Here is an 18,048-nt window from a genome sequence, read left to right on the forward strand (position 1 = left end):
CTGCCGGCGGCGATCAGAGCGCGCTGGTGTCGGGGGGCCAGGTCCAGGGCCGGACGCAGCCAGCCATTCAGGAAGGCAGAGCTGGAGAGCGGGAGGCAGCCAGCGAGGAGGATCACACACTTTGCTCTTTTTGTTGTGCCGGTGGCGCCGGGCTCTCGCTGCCTTTTTCTTTCGGGAGGTGACGGAGGGGGAGAAAAACACGAGATAATTCACGCCGGCGACGAATTCACAGCGAAACAGAAAATATAAAAATCAGAAGAAAAAGAATTGCAAAAAAAAAAAAAAAAAGAAAAAAGAAAAAAAAAAGCGAGAGAGACATCCAAAGTAGGTCGAATAAATAATCCTCTTCTTTTCCTCTTTCTTGCTCCTTCTTCTGCTTCTTCTGCTATAACACACAGAGCTAGTTAAAAAAACCCTGGAGATCGCCCAAAAATGTTCTTTTTTTAGTATTTTAAATAAGTGCTCTTCAGCCGGGAACCAACACCCTCCCTCCAAAAAAAATCATATATGTATAAAATAACGATAAGAAGAATACGAAGGGGGTGCCTCCTCCTCCTCCTTTTTTTTTTTTTTAAGTTTATCCCTCACTCTTCTGCAGGAATGGAGTAAAAGAGACAAGGAGGAGGGAGAAAAAGGAGAGAAAGAAGAAGAATACGGGGGAAACAACTAATAGAATATGTAAGAAAAGAGAAAGGGGCGAGAGGAGAGGGGGGAGAGAAGAGAGAAAGAGAGAGATTGAGAGAGAGAGGCGGAAGAGAAAGAGAGAGAGAGAGAGAAGAGAGAGAGAGAGAAAGAGAGAGAGACCCCAAAATTGAATGCGTTTAAACGGGAGGACTCGCAGAGCAGTGTTTCCGAAAGGGGGATCTGCGCGAATGTCTGTATATAGTGAACTTTGACACTACTATTGAAACTGACACGTTTCTATGGAGATCGCTGCCTTATATGGAGCTCGTGTCAAGGAGCCAAGAGAAGGGCTGCTGGCAACTGATAATCAAAGGCGACTGACTGGTCAGAGCCCTGAATCGGGGGGAGAGAAAATGGGAGGCTAAGGTTAGCCAAGCCTCCCGAACGCCATTGGTTGGAGAGCCCCTCCCCCCTCCTCTTTTTCTTTCTTTCTTTTTTTTTTTTTTTCCCCTCCCTCTTAGCTACCTACTTACGGGTTGGCGAGGGAAGGAGGGGAGAAAGTGAGGGGGGGGGGTGTGCTTCTGACAAGCGCAATTTACATTGAGATCGCCCTGCGCTGCTATTTACTCTGAGACCTGATTAGTATGGGTCGTCTATGGTCACACACACACACACACACACACACACACGCACACCAGAGGGGGAAGGGATGGCGAGGGGAAGAATGCCTTGCAATGGGTAAAAAGAGAATTAGAAAGACATTATTTTGTTTTCTTCCGAAAAGTTTTTAGAATTATGTTTTATGAGCGTAAAGAGTGTCATTGAAAATGTTAGGAAAATTTTAAATGGGAATTAAACTCTCACCGTTTTAATGATTCGTGAAATATTTTGGGTTTGTATTGTTTTCTTCTTTCACACATAAGCACAATCCAAGAGTGGATTCTGCTCATTTTATATTCTTTTAAGAAACAAAGTAGGGACTCCCTGTTTTTTGGTCCAACGTATATTTTGGTTTTAAAATTAAGGGTTTAATTATGACAAAAATGCACTCCTGGAATTCGCAGCTATTGCCACAAAATCAATCCGAGCCAACGGTTCCTCTCCATCCCAAAGATGATTTTTAAAATAAACTTTCCAGTCAATCCGATTTTTCCTTCTTCTCTCTTTTTTTCTTTTCCCTTTTTGGTATCCTCAGGCTGTTCCAAGTTCCTACGAACGCTCCAGTAATTATTAATAAAATAGTAGTAAGTTCTCATATCGTTGGGGGCGGGGTGGTTAGTGCGGCCAAGTCCGAGTCCCAGGAAAAGAGGAAAGGGGTGAGCGAGAACGGAAGGAGATGGGAGATGGGGAGAGGAGGGGGGGAGGGGAAGAGGAAGGCAGGAGGGAGAGGGAGGGAGGGGGGAGAGAAGGGGGGAGAGAGTGAGGGGGGGAGAGAGGGAGGAGGGAAGAGAGAGAGGAGAGAGAGGAGAGGGAGAGAGAGAGAGAGAGGGAGAGAGAGGGGGAGGAAGGGAGGGAGGGAGAAAGGGAGAGGGAGAAAGGGAGAGGGAGAGGGAGAGAGAGAGGGGGAGAGAGAGAGAGAGAGAGACACCCCGATTCCCAAAGGCGATTGGTCGCCGGAGGAGGGGCCGGCGGGAGGAGCGGGTCCCGCCGCGAGGCCTGCAGGAATCGCTGGCTCCGGCTGCCACCTAGCGGACGGGAGCCGCGTCCCGGAGGCGCACAGTCGGGTCCCTCCTCCCCTCCCGGCAGGCAGCCTGTGCCTTTTCTCCAAACGAAGACAGCACTTTGAAAATTCTTTCAATGGATTTTTTTTTCCTTGAAAGATCGTACTGGGGGAAAATGATACTTCTATTAGTTACATATTCTCCAATCGCACACTCGCACCCCCCTCGTTTTGAGATCGCTCCCCTAGGCAGGCTCAGGCGGGCGCGGAGCGCCGCGGAGTGACAAAGCCGCCGCTGCTGCCGCCGGGGGTGGGAGCTGCGCTTGCCCGCCCGCCCCTAGACTCGGGAGAGCGTAAAAGTTTGTCTCAGCTCCAGCACCCTGAGCCTCAACACGCCCTCAGGTAAAGGTGGGAGTAAATGGCCACGCTGTATTGACAGAGGTAGGGTTTGTTTTTTAATACACGTTCTCCCTTTAAATTTCACTAGGGAGGGGTTTGGGAAGCGCTGCGTGTTTGGGGTACGTTTTGCGCTTCCCGGTCTCTCCAGCCTACAAGTCTGGAGTCGGCGACCGCTTAGTGACGAGCGACGATTTTAAAGAGCAGAATAAAGGCTTTTCCGTGTCTGCCCCGCAGCCCCTCCAGCTCGAATAATGAAGAGACAGTCAATGCACTCCGCAAGCGGCGGCCCATTGTACGCAGCTGATGGAGAGGAGGCGGTGGGGGCCGGCGAGGGCTCCTTGCCCTCGCCCTTCTCCCCAAATAAACGAGCTTACGTCTCCCGGTCAGTTAAAAGGTGAAATGAACACAATTAAAAGACAGGACGAAAGAAAAGAAAGGAGGAAAAGAAAGAAAGAAAAGGAAAGAAAGAGAAAGAAAGAAAGAAAGAAAAAGAAAGGAGGAAAGAAAGGAGAAAAGAAAGAAAAAAGGGAAGAAGGAAGAAAAAGATAAAGAACGAGCTTTCTACATATAAATTCTAAATTGTTCTCCCCATCTAGTACAAAGGCAGGCAGTCGAGGGCAGAGGAAGCAGGCACAGAGGGATACAGGGAGAAGGAAAGAGAACGTGGAGAGAGACGGAGCGAGTGGAAGAGGAAGCGAGAGCGAGCGCCAGGGAACCAGAGGCCCCCTGGACGCCCGGCCCTCGGGCCCAGCCGCCCTCGGACCCTGGACCGGGAGTCGTGGGCACCAGAAGCGAGACTCGGCCAAGTCCTGCCCCACCAGGCAAGTAACGCAATGATTATCGTTTCTTTTGAACTCGGGGTTGGCAACGCGGACAGGCCGGGAGGCAGCCTTTGCTAGCATGGCTTCTGCAGGCCGGGGCCGCAGTCCAGTCAGCCGGGGCGGGTCGAGAAGAACTTTCCGCGGGGCCTGCTCCGGAGCTGCCCTCACCCGGCCTCTGTCCCGCGGCGGCGTGGAGGTAGGGATCACGGCCGCGGCGCCGCCCTGGAGCTGAGGATCGTGCCCGCCGAGCATCAGTCCAAATTCAAAACAGGTCTCCTCCACCCCCATTCTCTACCCTCCTCCCGCACTGGCGGGAAAATGCTGCGGCGCCTCCAGCCTGGGGGCGGAGGACCGGGGGCGGAGGGTCCACAGGGTTGGCACCCGCGCCGCCATCGCCGCACCCCCCTCCGGTGCCAAGCCGGAGCCGCGGTGGAGTCGGCTTCCAAGTCCGGCCGGGCTGGCCCTGCAGCCAGCGCCTTGCCAGGCTGCAGCCAGGCCCTGGCGAGCAAGGCTCCTGCCGCCCACCTGCGGACGCCGTTTGTAACGGGATCCCCTAATGTAACGCGATCGATGACTGCCTGTTTGATGTGGGTGATAGTGTCAGCGAATTAAAAGGGACACAACGCCACTCTCCCCAGCGGAGAACCCGCGGCGGCGGCGGCGGCGGCGGCAGCAGCGAGAGAGCACCAGATCCGCAGCGCCGCAGCCCAGCCAGACTTCTCGCGCAGCACCAAGAGGGCTGGGGGTGGGGAGGGGTCACCTCCCCAGGGGTGAGGACGGTGCGAGTGTGTGTGAAAGGAAGAGCCTCAATTAAAACCGACGAGAAAGCTTTCCTCGGCGCTGGGCAGGGGCGCGCGTTTGCGTCAGAGGGCGCACAGGGCGGGCGCGCGGGGCGGGGGAGCCGACGCCGGGGGCCGCGCCCCAGGGCTGGGTGGGCGCGGGAAGGAGCCAGCTAAGCGGCGTCGGCCTCGGTTCGGCCTTGCAAGCTAGGGGCAAGGCGTGGCAGGAGGACTAGATGAGGCTCCCCGAGAGCGGTGGGGCCCGCTCACCCGCGCTGTGGGCTCTTTCTGCCGGCCCCTACCCTGAGCTTCCAAACTCGCAAGAGGCCCCTGGGATCTGGTGTGACCCCGGGTATGGGAAGAAGCGGAGACCTCGAGTGGCCTCAGGCGAAGCTGCCTGCTTCTGTGGAAGGAAGGGAGGGAGGGAGGGGTGCAGCCCCCGGCCTTAGTCTCGGAAAGGGAGGGGTGGCTGTTGGTTGTGGTGCCCGGAGCAGTGGAAACCCTCGGCTTTTCAAAGCAGGGGAACAGATCGCGCTCCTGCCGGGCGTATGCGCCAACTTTCTGTCGTGAGAGGGGCAAGAAGAAACCGAGGCTTTTCGAGGAGGGGCGCTTTCCCCTTCCAGCCCAAGCATCACTCTAGGCTCAGTTTCTCTTCTGGACCCTGTGTTCCCCCATCGCATTTGCACACCCGCAGAGCGCCTCCACTTTGGCTCAAAGCCCCACCCCCAGCAAACGGCTTCCGTGGAGGGACTGAGGGTCAGCTCAGGTCCTGAGGCAGCCGAGGCTTTCTCTCCACGAGGCTGTCGTTCGTTACGAGTTCAACTTGGCACACTACCGGAAGCGCCCCACACGCAACCCCGGAGACAATGATATCTGTTGCGGTTGGGGAGGGCGCGTAATAGAAAGTGGTCATATTTTGAGGGAGCACGTAGGTCCTCAAACTGTGCAAATCCACACACGGGTCCAGGAACGCTCAGCTGCAGAAGCAGAAAAGCAGATGGAATTTCCATCTTCCTTCCACTCATTCTCTCTTCTCCACATCTTTCTCCCTCCCTTCTCCACCAAGCCCTTGTTTCCGGGGACCTCTAACTGGGTCTCTTGGACCCAAACCCACTGTGGCCCTTGTCTCAGCACACTCCTTGAGACTGCCAGCATGGTGGCCATATATATTCGGCCCTCTCCAAGGTCTCTCTCTCCTGGCGAGGCTGGTGTAGAGACAGGACACCTGGCTGGTTTCCTCACCGGGGCCTGGACTCCCAGGCCTCACTTCTAAAGTCTTCCTCTGTCCTGGTCCCCATAGGCCAGTTCAGTGCACACCAAGTCTCCAGTGTGGTTCCCTAAGAGACATGAGAAGGTACCCCTCCGCCTGGGGAGAGGAATCAGGCTTACAATACCTCTTGCGGATTCCTAGCATCACAGCTCAGCCTTAATCACTTTCTAAAAGGCTTCCAGACAACACTTGCTCTCTTCTAGTGGGACAGACAATAAACAGTTGTGACCTGGTGGGAGAAGGAGAGATGCAGAGGTCTGTGGCTGTATATACAGCATGACTTGCATTCCAGGCCCCAGAGTCCAGATCCATGCAGCCTTTCTAGCTGATTAACAACCCCCTCACCACTAGCTCTCCTTCCACTAAGGCTGGAATCATTCTTCACTAATTCTATGACCTCTCTGATATTGGTATTTTGCTCTCCCCAAACTCAACGGATCATTTGTTTTGGCTTTTTGATAAATCACACTGAAAAAAAAAGGTGGCTTTGTAAAAATGTTTTCTAAATTTAGTTCAAGAGCCGTGAGACCCTACAAATGACCAGATATGTGTAGAAAATTCTCTCCTGTATCTCTTCCCTATCCCCTAAATTGTTAAAAATGGTATTATTCTGTTTTGAGAGACCACAGAACAGAAATAACCCTGTTTTATCAAGCCCATCTGGAGAGATGAACATGCTTGCGATCGCTGGGAGAAAGGTCAGTTCCTCTGCTCGTACTGCAGACCTTTCCCAAAGAGCTTATTTTAAAGGTGCCGAATCAATTAGTCTCCCTTGGTATGAGGTTAAGGCTGTGAAAAACGAAATTGAAGAAGATGTATTTAAAATGGTCTTGCATAGATCTTTTGAAGAAAAGGGTGAAGAGAGGCACAGTAATGCCTGCCTAATGTTTTGTGATTATTTAAAAACAAAACCCAAAACAAACAAACAAACAAACACCCTATGTCAGAAACCACCCCTTCTTGCAAGACTGAATTCTTGTATTGTGGCTGCCCAGCTGTAAAAAGTTCTGCCTTTGTCAACATGAAGACAAGGGTGGAAAGGCCAAGTTGGGAGTCAGGCTTCTGCTGGACTGTCTGCTCTCAGCCTGCCTATGTTGTTGAACCACGGATCCAGCAGGCTTGTGTACTCACTATCACTCTGGTATGGCCTGGGCATTTCTTCTTTGTCACCTTTGGGTCAAAATGCCCAGAGATAAGTGCTTTACCTTAAAAAGCAGTTTAGTTTTCTATCACAAACTGGCCAGTTAAAGCAGGTGTTTTGGAAAAGAGAGATAAGGGAAGCATTTCCCCTTTTTGCTTGGGTGCCCAGTTAGAGGGCCCAGGAGTAGCCACGGGAAAATGGCAGGAGAGCAAGTGCTGACCTTTGGATGCAAATCAAGCCTTTTGTAGGAGGAAAAGTGACAACGATTCCTAGCACACCAGTGAAGCCAAATATTTACTTTCTGTAAAAATCAAGCCTTAGCTATCTAAATGCATTTATGCAAAAATTAAGAACACAAAAATTAAGACTTTTGTGTTACCAAATGTATTTCTTTATTTTAAATGTCCAACTTGAGTGAAGAATAATTGCATGGCTCTTCTTCCTAGGGAAAATGACTTGGGTTTGGAAGAACAGTTCATGTTTTGAAATGAGTTTGAAACTTGTTAAAGTACCCTGGCAATACAATTAACTATACTCTATACTTTCCCTTAATAGTCACCTGTCAGAGCACCTATTTCTTTTACTACAGGATTAGCCCATCAGAAGCAGATCTGAGTTGGACATTCACTGATTAAAAACTGCTGGAATATGTTTGTCTTCAATGCCACTTTCTTCACTGCCTATAAACTAGTGGAAAAGTATTGGCTCACAAAGCCAGCAGATCTGTTGGTAACTATGGTCATGCTACAATCCTATTTTATCTATCAGAAGTTTAATGTAAATATAAACCTAACATTTCCCTCTAAACTGTCAGTGGAAAGATATGTTTATTACAGTGTCCTCCATCAGTAGGGGAGAGGGGCTTTAGGTAAAGTCTAAATGAAAAAGAATGAGCATAGTACACCACTGATACAAACCACATGGAGCAGTAAATAATTATGCCCTCTGTTTTGCTACGTATATTTTATTTACCCACTTCAGAGGTGGATAATAAACCTAGCCTATCTGTGGGAGGAGTTAATAAAGTATTCCAAATGCGTGATCTAACAAAACTCGGTGATAGTTCTGTGTTTTATTGTTAACCATTTGCATGAAATCTTCTGAAGCTGAAAAGAAAAAGGAAAGGGCTTTTGTGTTAGTTGATCCTTGGCTATTCTAGGGCTCAGGTTGGTGTGAAAGGGACGAGGAGGTCACTTGAAATCTCCTTTTATCTACTCTTATTTTCTCTCTGGATCAGCAACTTTGAATAGACATCATCTAATCGCCCTAAATGGAAAGAAACTATGGGAGCAATGAAAATGCCTTTACTCCAGAAGTGAATACATGTATGTGGACAGCTAGCTGAGCTTGCATAGGACTACATCTCTGCACACATGTGCTTAGAGATTTTCCAGGGTGTATGTATGTTTATGTAAATGTGTCCCATACATTCTGGGTTGGAGGTTTGATTGGATGGGTCATTTTGCCCTTACACATAAGTATGCACACACACTCACAGTAGGATTCTCTACCAAGTCCAGGTGATACTTTCAGGTGACTCTTTTTTCAGCTTTTTCTTGCCCTCACTCTCTGGGATGTCATATTTAAGTCCTGAAAAAAAGCAAATAACTGAGAACACGATGAACAGCCTTTTAGTGAAGACATCTTATTTCTTTTCCATTTTCAACTGGAAGCCACATTGACAGGAGGATTTCTCTTTAGAGGGTAGAGATTGTATGACAGGTGGGAGGTGATGGGGTAAGATGAGACCATTACTTTCAGTTTCTCCCCAATATTTTTTCTTTTTGGTTTTTCTTGGAATTAAATTGGTTAAAACACAGTAAATAAGTGGAAAACTAGAGCCTGACTTTAGGCAGTTTGAAAGTTTTTTTTGTTTGGTTTTGTTTTTGCTATAGATACATATCTCCAAATGGTTGAAGCTGAGTAATTGATTATAATTTGTTCTGAAATGAGAATTGTTTTAGTAAGTCTCAGATGCTGACTACAATATCATTTAAATTGTTTTCCTTAGCCATTGTTACATATACTTCATGAAGGAGAAACAGCCCTCAGGTTGTTAGGTATGAATGGCTATCCAGAAAAGGACATTTGATTTCTAGGACTGAAGGCACTGGGCTTCACTTCCTAAGAAGCCTCTTCTCACCCCCACCCCCAGTCCCATGTTCTTCTGAGTAAAATTCGCATTGCTCCCAGAGCCTGGGACACTTCATTGTAAATTCCTTTAAGGGAATACTCGGTTACCAGGGCTACAAGTTCCCGTCTCAACCCGCCAGCCTCCCTGCCCCCTGCTCCAGATCGCAGAGACCCTTGGCTGTCAAGGGCTGGGACCTTGGGCCCCCTCCCCTCCTACTCCCAGCCTACCGGAGATCGCAGTTCCGAAGTTCGAAGTTGGGTGGGAGCGGATTAATCCCTCTTTAACTCCTCTTCTTCCCGCCCTCAATTCTGAACCCCAACGGATCCGTTTCCCGGGGTTTCCTGGTGAATAGGAGTGTAGGAGCTGCCCTGTCCAATAAAGATTAAATTAAGTAGAAGAATCCCAGCCGCTGGATATTTGGAAGCTCCGGTGGGGCGTCAAACCGACGTTTAACACATTTTTTCCAGTCACTGTGTACAAATTTTGGACCTGTTGGGCTTAACTTTAGAAAGGAAAGAAGAAAAAAGATAAGGAAAGAAGGAAGGAAAAAAGAAAAATGAAAAGAAAAAGCGAAGAAAGAAATTCACAGAAAACCCCCAGTTTCAAGGGGACTTTGCACTCAGAGAGGCTGAAGGCAGAAGCGGGGCTTCCTGACCTTTCTAGTCTTTTCTTTCCCCAACCACTCCTAGAATTGGAGAATCCCTCTCCTGGTTGAGGGCTTGGAATTTTGCTGTTTTGGCGAGTCTGAGTCTACTTTTATCCCTTGGGGACAGTTCGGTGGCCCAGGGTCACAACTGGGTGTGCAGCAGGAAAGATGCACTCAGAACCTAGTCGCCTCCTCTGTGCTTAATTTTTTTTTTTTAACACTAAGCTTTTGGTAGCGCAAACTGAGAACTGAGCAGTTTCTTTCAGTGACTGCCCAGCAGGAGAAACAATGGCTTTCTCTGTCGGCAGCGCTTAGCTCTCTGGACACTGACCTTGAAGCTGAGGCCGGGCCAAGCGCTCCCTTCCCTGGGAATCATCCCGGCCCCAAAACATCGGCGTCTCCCTCCCACCTGCTCCTGTAGTCCCAGGGCGCAGTCTGGTGGGGGCAAAAGGCAAGTCCCTTCGTGGCAATGGTTCGTCCGTGCAAATACAACACTGAATAAATTAACCTCAAACCAGCTAGTTGGGGTGTAGTAGTTTAGCAGGACTAATTGCAGACAATGGAGCTGAAATGCCTTTTCCAATTAGCTGCTGGCTGGAGTTTAGTTGGAGGAACTGTCAGCTCCAACGATGGGTAATTGCTTTATTGCTCACAAAACTATCATCTATTTAGAACATATGTGCTAATTACTCTGGATGGGCGTCGAAAAAAAGAGACCGTAAATCTAATAGCACTTTAAAAAGTCTGTGGTGCTTGTAAGCAACCCCAGTCCCTTGCACTTATTTCTCCTGCCCAGGTTGGCATGATGGATGGCTGTCTTTCAGAAAGGCTAAGGTTTGGACTGGAGGCACCTACGGGATGTTCTGGTCAAATCGCGTGCAGGAGAGCGAGCGGCAGCGCATGCTGGGCAGAGGCGATAAATCACTGTCATCAAAACCAGTCCCCTCTTCAGCTGCGCACTTTTTTTTTTCATTTTTCGCAAAAGATTACTTTAGAAATCTTTTAATTGGATTATGCTGGGAAATTAATCTCCTTTAGCCTTGGCTAAATATATTGTGGCCACTATCGGGAGGAAAGTCCAGAAACTGCAGCGAGGGCCACGTCCCCTTGCTCTCTCCTTCCCTCAGCCCTCCAGGATCTCCCAGCCGCGTGCGAAGCCCGTGCTCCAAGTCCTCAGGAGTGATTGGGGGTGAGAAAGAGTGGAAAGACACATCTGGGCGGAAGGCCACGTCGGTCCCTAGTGAATCTCCTTTGTCCTAAAGGCCACGTTTCAGTGCAGGATCCCCTAGCTCCATATCTAGCATCTCCATAGCACCGCACCTTCCTCCACAAGGTGTCCTGGGTGGGGGCCTGCTACCAGGGAGGAGGGAGGCTGGAGTGGCGGGAAGAGGAAGTGGGGTGTGTCGGCGGAGGGCTGCCAGCCAAAGTCACTACTTTGCCCTTTTCCCACACCTCCGCCGCCCCCCTTCTGGGTCTCCGGGGTGGAGCTGGGTCTTTGCTAACACTCTCCACTCTACTTTTTTGCGTAAAGACGCACGGCTTGCTCTTGGCGTTTTCCCTGGTATAACTCTGGAGACACTTCCCCTTGACCTGCACAGTGGTTAAGGTCCGAGAACTAGGGCCCTCCCCATTCCCCCGGCTCCTAGAGCGCCAGCGCAGTGTTGGGCGGGGACCTCCCTTCCAGCCCCTTGGCCCAGAGTCCTTAGCCTGGTCCAGCGCGGCTTGGGCGGCTGCGGAAGCTGCGGGTCGGACCCTGCCGGCCGCTTATCTCAGCGGGAGATGACAACATCTGTCCGAAACGGGATACCTACTTTTGCAGCTCAATTTACCTCTTAATAGCAGCCCTCTGAGGTGTGGTTAATTGATAGGGATAAAGGCGTAATGACTGGACAAGGAGACGCCAATGATCCTTTAATATACTTTTAAAAGAAACAACCACCATCCCAAACACCGGCGAGTCATTGCTCGGTGGGAGGATAAGACCGGGATCTGGCGGCCGGAAGAGCGACGCCAGTGCTGTTTGTATCTAGAGGCTACAGTGAGGGGTGAGCCCTGGCTCTCAGGGCTGGGGCATCCGGGAACCACCAGGGCGCGCAGCTCAGGCTGGCAGGGGGTTGTCGCGTGGCCGCGGAGAGCCGAGCGGGGCGAGGACCTGGCAAGCTCGGGATGACAGGTGACCGGACAGAAGGGCGAGGAGGAGGCTTGAGCCACGGAGGACGCCGCCCCTCCCCGGGCTCGGCCACTCTATCAGCTCTTATCCGGCGCGGGGCTGGATCCCCACGAGACAGGCACCTTCGTCTGCCCTCCCTCCCCGGCTAAGCTACCCCTCATCCAGCGAGAGCGAAATTGTCAAGTGGCAGTGCCAGGCGGACACTCGCGGGGTTCCAATGTCTGGACAACCTCTGAGGGACCTCAGCTCCGGGAGAGAGAGACACGCGCCGCTGTGTGTGTGTGTGTGTGTGTGTGCGCGTGTGTGTGTAGATCGCCCCAAAATGCAGAGTCAGAGCAGCAGCCCAACACGTGGCCGTATTTCTGCGGGGTCTGCGCAGAGCCGTGTGGCCAGGCGTTCTGGGATTTACCCGCGCGCAGCTGGGTCCCGCCGCGGGTCCCGCCGCCCTTGCGCACCACGCACCCAGACTTCTGCCCGCCACTCTCTCCTCAGCACCGTCCCTTACCCTCACCTGATCTCCCTTTGCTCAGTTCTAGTTTAGTCTCCAGAGGGTCACAGGAGTGTGTTACACTGCGCAAGCCCCCAACTCAGGTTCACACAAACACGAAAGTGAAAACAATCAGATCGCCTTTTCTGTTTGCAAAGGGGGACCCCCTCCAGGTGCGGTTGGCGGTGTTCCTAGCAGGTTTTGCGAGTGTCCTGTTTTACATTTAGGAGAGGGATAACCTGATGCTTCAGGTTTGAGCTCCCTCCGGAAGCGGAAGGAGAAATGACTCCAATCAGCGTCCATGTTTAATTGTACTGAGAGATCGCAGGTGTTTCGGCTGCTGCTATTGTCTGCCTTCCTCCCTGAGCCCACATAACAGGGACCAGAGAGTCCCAAGAAAGTTAATTTCCCCAAACCTCCTTGTGGAGAAGGCGTGCGTTGTCACAGGGCGAAGCTTTGGGGTTCAAGATTTGAAAAAGAGCAATTAAGTGTCCCAACAGAGTGTGCCTGTCTCGGGGTGGTTCTGTCCTTCCACCGTCGCTGTCTAATCTTATCTACTGTGGTTCTGCCCTCTGTGATGTCTAGAAATTCGAGACTCACGGTCTCTTAACCGTCGTGCCTCCCGCCCCGTCCGCAGCCCTGGCCGGGGAGGACTCCAAGGCCGCGGTCTCCAAGGCCGTGGTCTGGTCCTCGAGCGCCTGAGTCAGGGACAGGGTCCCAGGTCTGGGTCCATGTCCTGGTCGGCTACTCCCGCTCAGGAGCTCCCTGCCCGGGATGAACTGCGTGACCTGGCGGCGGGTCTCCGAGGCTTTCCCAAAGGCCTGTGGCCTTCGGGACGCCGGAGTCCTGATGTGACTGTGGCGGCCACTCGTCGTCCGCCGATGCCCTCGGATCAGCGTGGCCCTCGGCGCTGCGGAACCGGAAAGCGGCCCGGAGACACCTGCCCGAAGCCCGCGCCGTCCCCACGGCTGTTAAGGGCCCTTACTCCCCCGTCTCCTCACATCCCTCAGCCCATGAGGGCGCTCCCTTGCGAACGAATTCTGCGCTCTGGCCTCCCGTTTTCCCTGTAGGGACCCCCCGGAGCCCCTCCCACTCCTTCCCTTGAGGCCTGGGAGCTCGGGCCCGAAGCTCAGCCTGGGGGTGGGGGCGGTGGGGCGGGGAAGCCGCTCCCGGAAGCGAGGCCCACATCCGGGCACGAAGCCTCGTTCGCGGCGTTGGCGGCCAGGCGCTCGACGCGAGCGGGGAGCCGCGTGCGGCCGAGGGGCCTGCACTGCGGGTGGGCGCGTCTGGCCGTCCTCCGGGGCAGCGCTTGCGCCGACGCTGAAGGCCCCCACCCCGCGAGCCGGCCGGAGTGACAGAACCCCGGGCCCGCGCAGAGGAAGAGATTCAAGAAGGAAGCCAGGCCCGACCGGGGGGTGGCGCACGCTCCCCGAACCCCGGGGCCGAGCCCTCGGTCGGCGCTGGCTGTGTGTTCCCCCCTCGGGTGGGCGCTGCAGACCTCTTCGGAGTGGACCCGGAGGGAGTGAGCCGGCCTCCGCCCAACTTTGTAAGGTTCGGAGACCCACCGTCGAGCGAGACGGCTTTTGCGAGGCTAACTTACTACGCTTCTCTCCTTTCTTTGGCCGGAGCGCTCTGAGCCTGGTGCCTCCGGGGCTGCCCGACAGGTCGCCGCGCCTCGGGCCCGCTGGTCCTCTTCAGGTGTTGGGTTGAGAGGGGTAGGGAGCAAGGCCTGGGGCAGGGCTGGGAAACCTCACACCCTAACTTCTAGTTCGAGGAGCTTGGTTTTAAGAAGTTGGAAAGTCAGTGGGAGTTAACTTCGTGGCCTTCGGCAGCTTTGAAAACCTCCGTCCACGAGGCGGGAACAGCACAGTTTAGAAACGGCTGTGTAGTCAATAAGAAAAAAAATTTTTTGGAAGACTGTATCTGGAGAGTTTTCCCAGAGATTGTTTTATAATCTCTCAATTTACAGAGTTGCTGTGTATCTCGCCACTGGTACACTGAATAGTATCTTCCTTCAGACAGGGATTGAGAAACGGAAATACCACCACCCTCGAGCCAAACTTGTGAGGACTGATTGCAGGGGAACTGGTTCTCCAGATGTTGCACTAGAGGCGCTGCGAGTGTGAGCAGGTAACGTGGAGAAGAGTGACATTGTTAACAGAAAGCACCTAATTAACAGTGACTTCATTTGATTGGAAGGATAAAAAAGCCTTTTTAAATCAATCCAGATTCACTGGCCTAAACTCAGCCAATTTATGAATATGTAGCCTGACTGGGGTCTGCTTTCTTTCAAAGATGTCATCTTAGGGGTAATAGCATAGGTGAAGTCATTTGGTTACACTGTGGAAACTTTTATAGTGCCTTCCTTGGGAATTTAATTCAGTGCTTCTTCATTTTATTAGGAACAGACTGACTCCATCAACTGTGCTCTCCCTGTTTAGAGGCAGGACTGCTTGAAGCAATTAGGTTCACCAATTAGCATAGTTTTACTGACCCCAGCAGCAGCACTGCTCCTTAGATTATCCATTTCTTCAAAGTCAGGGAAAAGCTGGAGCACAACATGCTTCCCAGGTGTCCAGGTGGGGGAAATAAACCCACAAGCAGGGTAGCACAGCAGCGCAAAAAGCTTTCTAATATTCCCTAAGTGTTTGCTTCAGCAACTTTGGTGGATTCTTCTCCCCTTCTCTGATTCTGGATCCTGTAACACCTCCATCTTTTGACATACCCTGTAAAGCCTCTCTCCTTTGGCAGAACTGCTTTTGAGAAAGTGAATTGTCTCCTTTCTTTTCTGTCCGCTTGCATGCTAATGATGCTCTGGAGACTGTTAGGGTCCAGAGAGAGGACAATGCTGAAGGGCCACTTTAAACCCTGAGGTGAGAAGGTAAGGGCTCAGCTTTGGGGGGTGTGTGCACGTGTGTGCATGCATGCACCTCAGGACCTTTGAGAAGAGGCCAGAGGGTGGATATTGGAGATAAGTTATTGCTTTCCCTAATGCTGAAGGTTTTCCTGCAAGACTTTGTTGCAGTCTCTTCATTGTGACCTCAACTAGTTGGTGGCCAACATCTTTAATAAGTGTCTGGAGCCCAAAGCAGTCTGAGGGAAAAGGGGCTTTGGTCTTGCCACTGTCAAGGGTATTGAAGGGATTACATTTACCTGGCTATTGCCTCTTTCTCTCCCTCTCTCTCTCTCTCTCTCTCTCTCTCTCTCTCTCTCTCTCTCTCCCTCCCTCCCTCCCTCCCCCTCCTCTCTCACTCTCACACTTTCTCTCCCCCTCTCTTCCCCCCACCCACCCCCTTCTCTAAAATATATATTCCTCTGTTAGATTTCACTAGATTAAATTGCTGACAGTTCATCAGTAGCAGCAACAATGTAATACCCCTAACCTTATTAAATCAATAAATACTAGATCCATGCATTGAATTAAAAATGCATCAGCAGGTCTAGGAATTGCAATCATATGGCCATGGACCTCAGAATCGAAGATGCCACTCAAAAATTGACTAGTTAACATTTATTTAACCTTTTTTTTTTTTTTTTTCTGTTTTGGATCTGTGATTAAATATTTTGGGCTTTTAATATTTTAGGGACCATTGTGACAGGTTTGTTTCTGTTTACTTATTTCTTGAAAATTCTTTTCTTTCACTAACTTCTCACATTTAACCATGAAACAGATGCATGCATTTAACAATAGTAATACACTGTGACTTTATAGTTCTTGTCATTAGTTTTCATATAGGGAATATACTTTCACTCAGAATACATTACTCGAGGAAGATATACTCAGGTGCATACATTTCTACATAAGAACAAATAAATTTAGATGAATATGTTTTTGTATATAAATAAACAAATATAGTCAGTGTAAATGTATTGCTGTACATTGATTATAAGTTTATTTAAAAAAACCCCCCACATTTAAATTTATCTTTCATTGTCTATTATGAGCCAGAGAGCTATTTATCATGATAAAACAAGTTATTTATTTATAATCTGGTTGGCTTGTTGGAATTTATACCATGAGAGATGGAATTAAAGTTTTCATGTCTTTGAACTTAACACAGTACTTAGGAAGTTATACACATCTTATACCTCAAATGTGGTTTACCAGGAATTGGCAGTTAAGTTGTAGATTAGTAGGTGAATTTACAGTTAGTCCCTACTGAAAACAGAGAATGTGTTTAACACCTAGAAATTTAATGGAAAAAGTGATATTACTCTAGCCAGATATTTGTTCATACTGATTAATGATGCTAATTATTTTAAAACATTCATCCCATCCCCTATTGACGTCAGCCAGCATATATGGTACTGAATTCTGAAGATACAGTCATCAGGCTTTGGGTTCACCACACTGTGAAAGAAAACAATCTTTATTTGATGAAATAGGCAATCAACTGAAATCTATCCTCTTTAAATAAACTGATTCCTCAGTATTTTCCCAGTGTTGGTGTAAGTTGTTGTCTGTGATGTCCCCCAGGGCTCTTTCCTCTGCTCTCTGATTTGGTATATAAAAGCAGCTCTGAATGATGGATTACTGTGTCATTGCAGCCTGCGAAGGATTAATTTGTTTCATTGATTTCTCTTTAGGCAGATTGCCAGAATTTGCTGCTTCCCACCTTTCCGCAAGACTTCTAGAAGTAATAGACAGTAATAGCCTAAGACAAATCAGCTCCTTCACCTAAAAATAGAATCATGAAACTAGGAATCCTACAAAAGCTATGGCAAACTTTTTATTCACATGTTCAGAGAGCAATTAATAGGCTACTTAATATGCTTTAGAAATATTTTTAATTGAAAAGTTGCCTGACTTTGTGACTTAAAACTCATATTAATAGCTCTTAAGTAAGCATTTGTAATGTTTGTCCCATAAAAGTTTTCTCTAACTTGTAAGGAAAAGAATGTTTAACTCAGGAAAAAAATGTGATGTCTATGTGAGTGACAGATATTTTTCTTTCTATGCCAGATTTTAGGATCAAATAGCATGTCAACATAACTTTTAAGTCCATTAAATATTTATAAGAGTATTTGACCCAAAGAATTTTTAGACACTTTGGACAAGGACAGAGAGTATTAGAGCATGGAAATAGAATTGTTTAACTGTTTAAAGAAAAAGTATCTTTTTCTGATTAAGAAAGTATCTGCTCATAATAGAGAATTTGCAAAAGTTAGATATGATATTTTGTGTGTTTTTCTAAGACTTTTTCCTCCAAACATTTTATATATATGTGTGTGTGTGTGTATATACACACACACACATACACACACCTCATAGATATAAACTGTGTCCTGCTTTTCTTCAGTTGGCATTATACAATGAAAATTTTCCTATATAATTAAAATTATCATTAAAGTCATTTATATCTCTGTATACTGTTTTAACATATATGATTTAATTAATCATTGTTCTACTGTTAGAGAGTTAGGTTTCTAATTTTCCATTATTATAAATAAAGTTATGGAGAATAGCATTTAAAATAAATCTTTTATCATCCCTCTGGTTAATTTCCTTAATATATTATTAGAAAAGAAATTACTTGGATTGAGGCTATAGACTGTTTTTTAAGAGTCTTGATATGAACTGCCAAATTGTTTTTCAGAAAGGTTCTTCCATCTTATACTGTTTAAAAACTGTTCTCTGTAGAGGCAGCATTCTAATGCATGATACACGAGGAAAGAAAACAGAACAACACTCTTTTCCTTGTGCTCTGAAAGCAGTGGTAACATTTTGCATATACTTAGTCTCTCAGAAGTATTTTCCCAACCGCAGATGTGAAATAGGCTGGCTATATAAATCTGTTTGTTTCCCTTCTGTAGTGCTGAAAATTATATTGATTTAATGATCTCAAGTTCTACTTTTTATGCAGTTAGTTGTGTAGTAAAAACTAATATTGTCGTGTGCTAATGTCTTTTTTCCTCT

At 48.9% G+C, this 18,048-nt stretch overlaps 1 long non-coding RNA gene across 3 annotated transcripts in view; it reads left to right on the forward strand.

The window, feature by feature from the left end:
* Window positions 1–2,277: 2,277 nt before the first annotated feature.
* Window positions 2,278–18,048, forward strand: part of LOC309659016 — a 154,344-nt gene continuing 138,573 nt past the window's right edge. The window contains exons 1-3 of one of the 3 annotated variants that reach the window (XR_014262494.1): window positions 2,278–2,725; window positions 3,280–3,508; window positions 14,154–14,261. This is a non-coding gene — a long non-coding RNA (uncharacterized lncRNA). The other 2 variants (XR_014262495.1, XR_014262496.1) reach the window with 2 other exon arrangements.

This window comes from Balaenoptera physalus, assembly GCF_965194825.1.
Source record: "Balaenoptera physalus genome assembly, chromosome: 3".
Classification (NCBI taxonomy): Eukaryota; Metazoa; Chordata; class Mammalia; order Artiodactyla; family Balaenopteridae; genus Balaenoptera; species Balaenoptera physalus.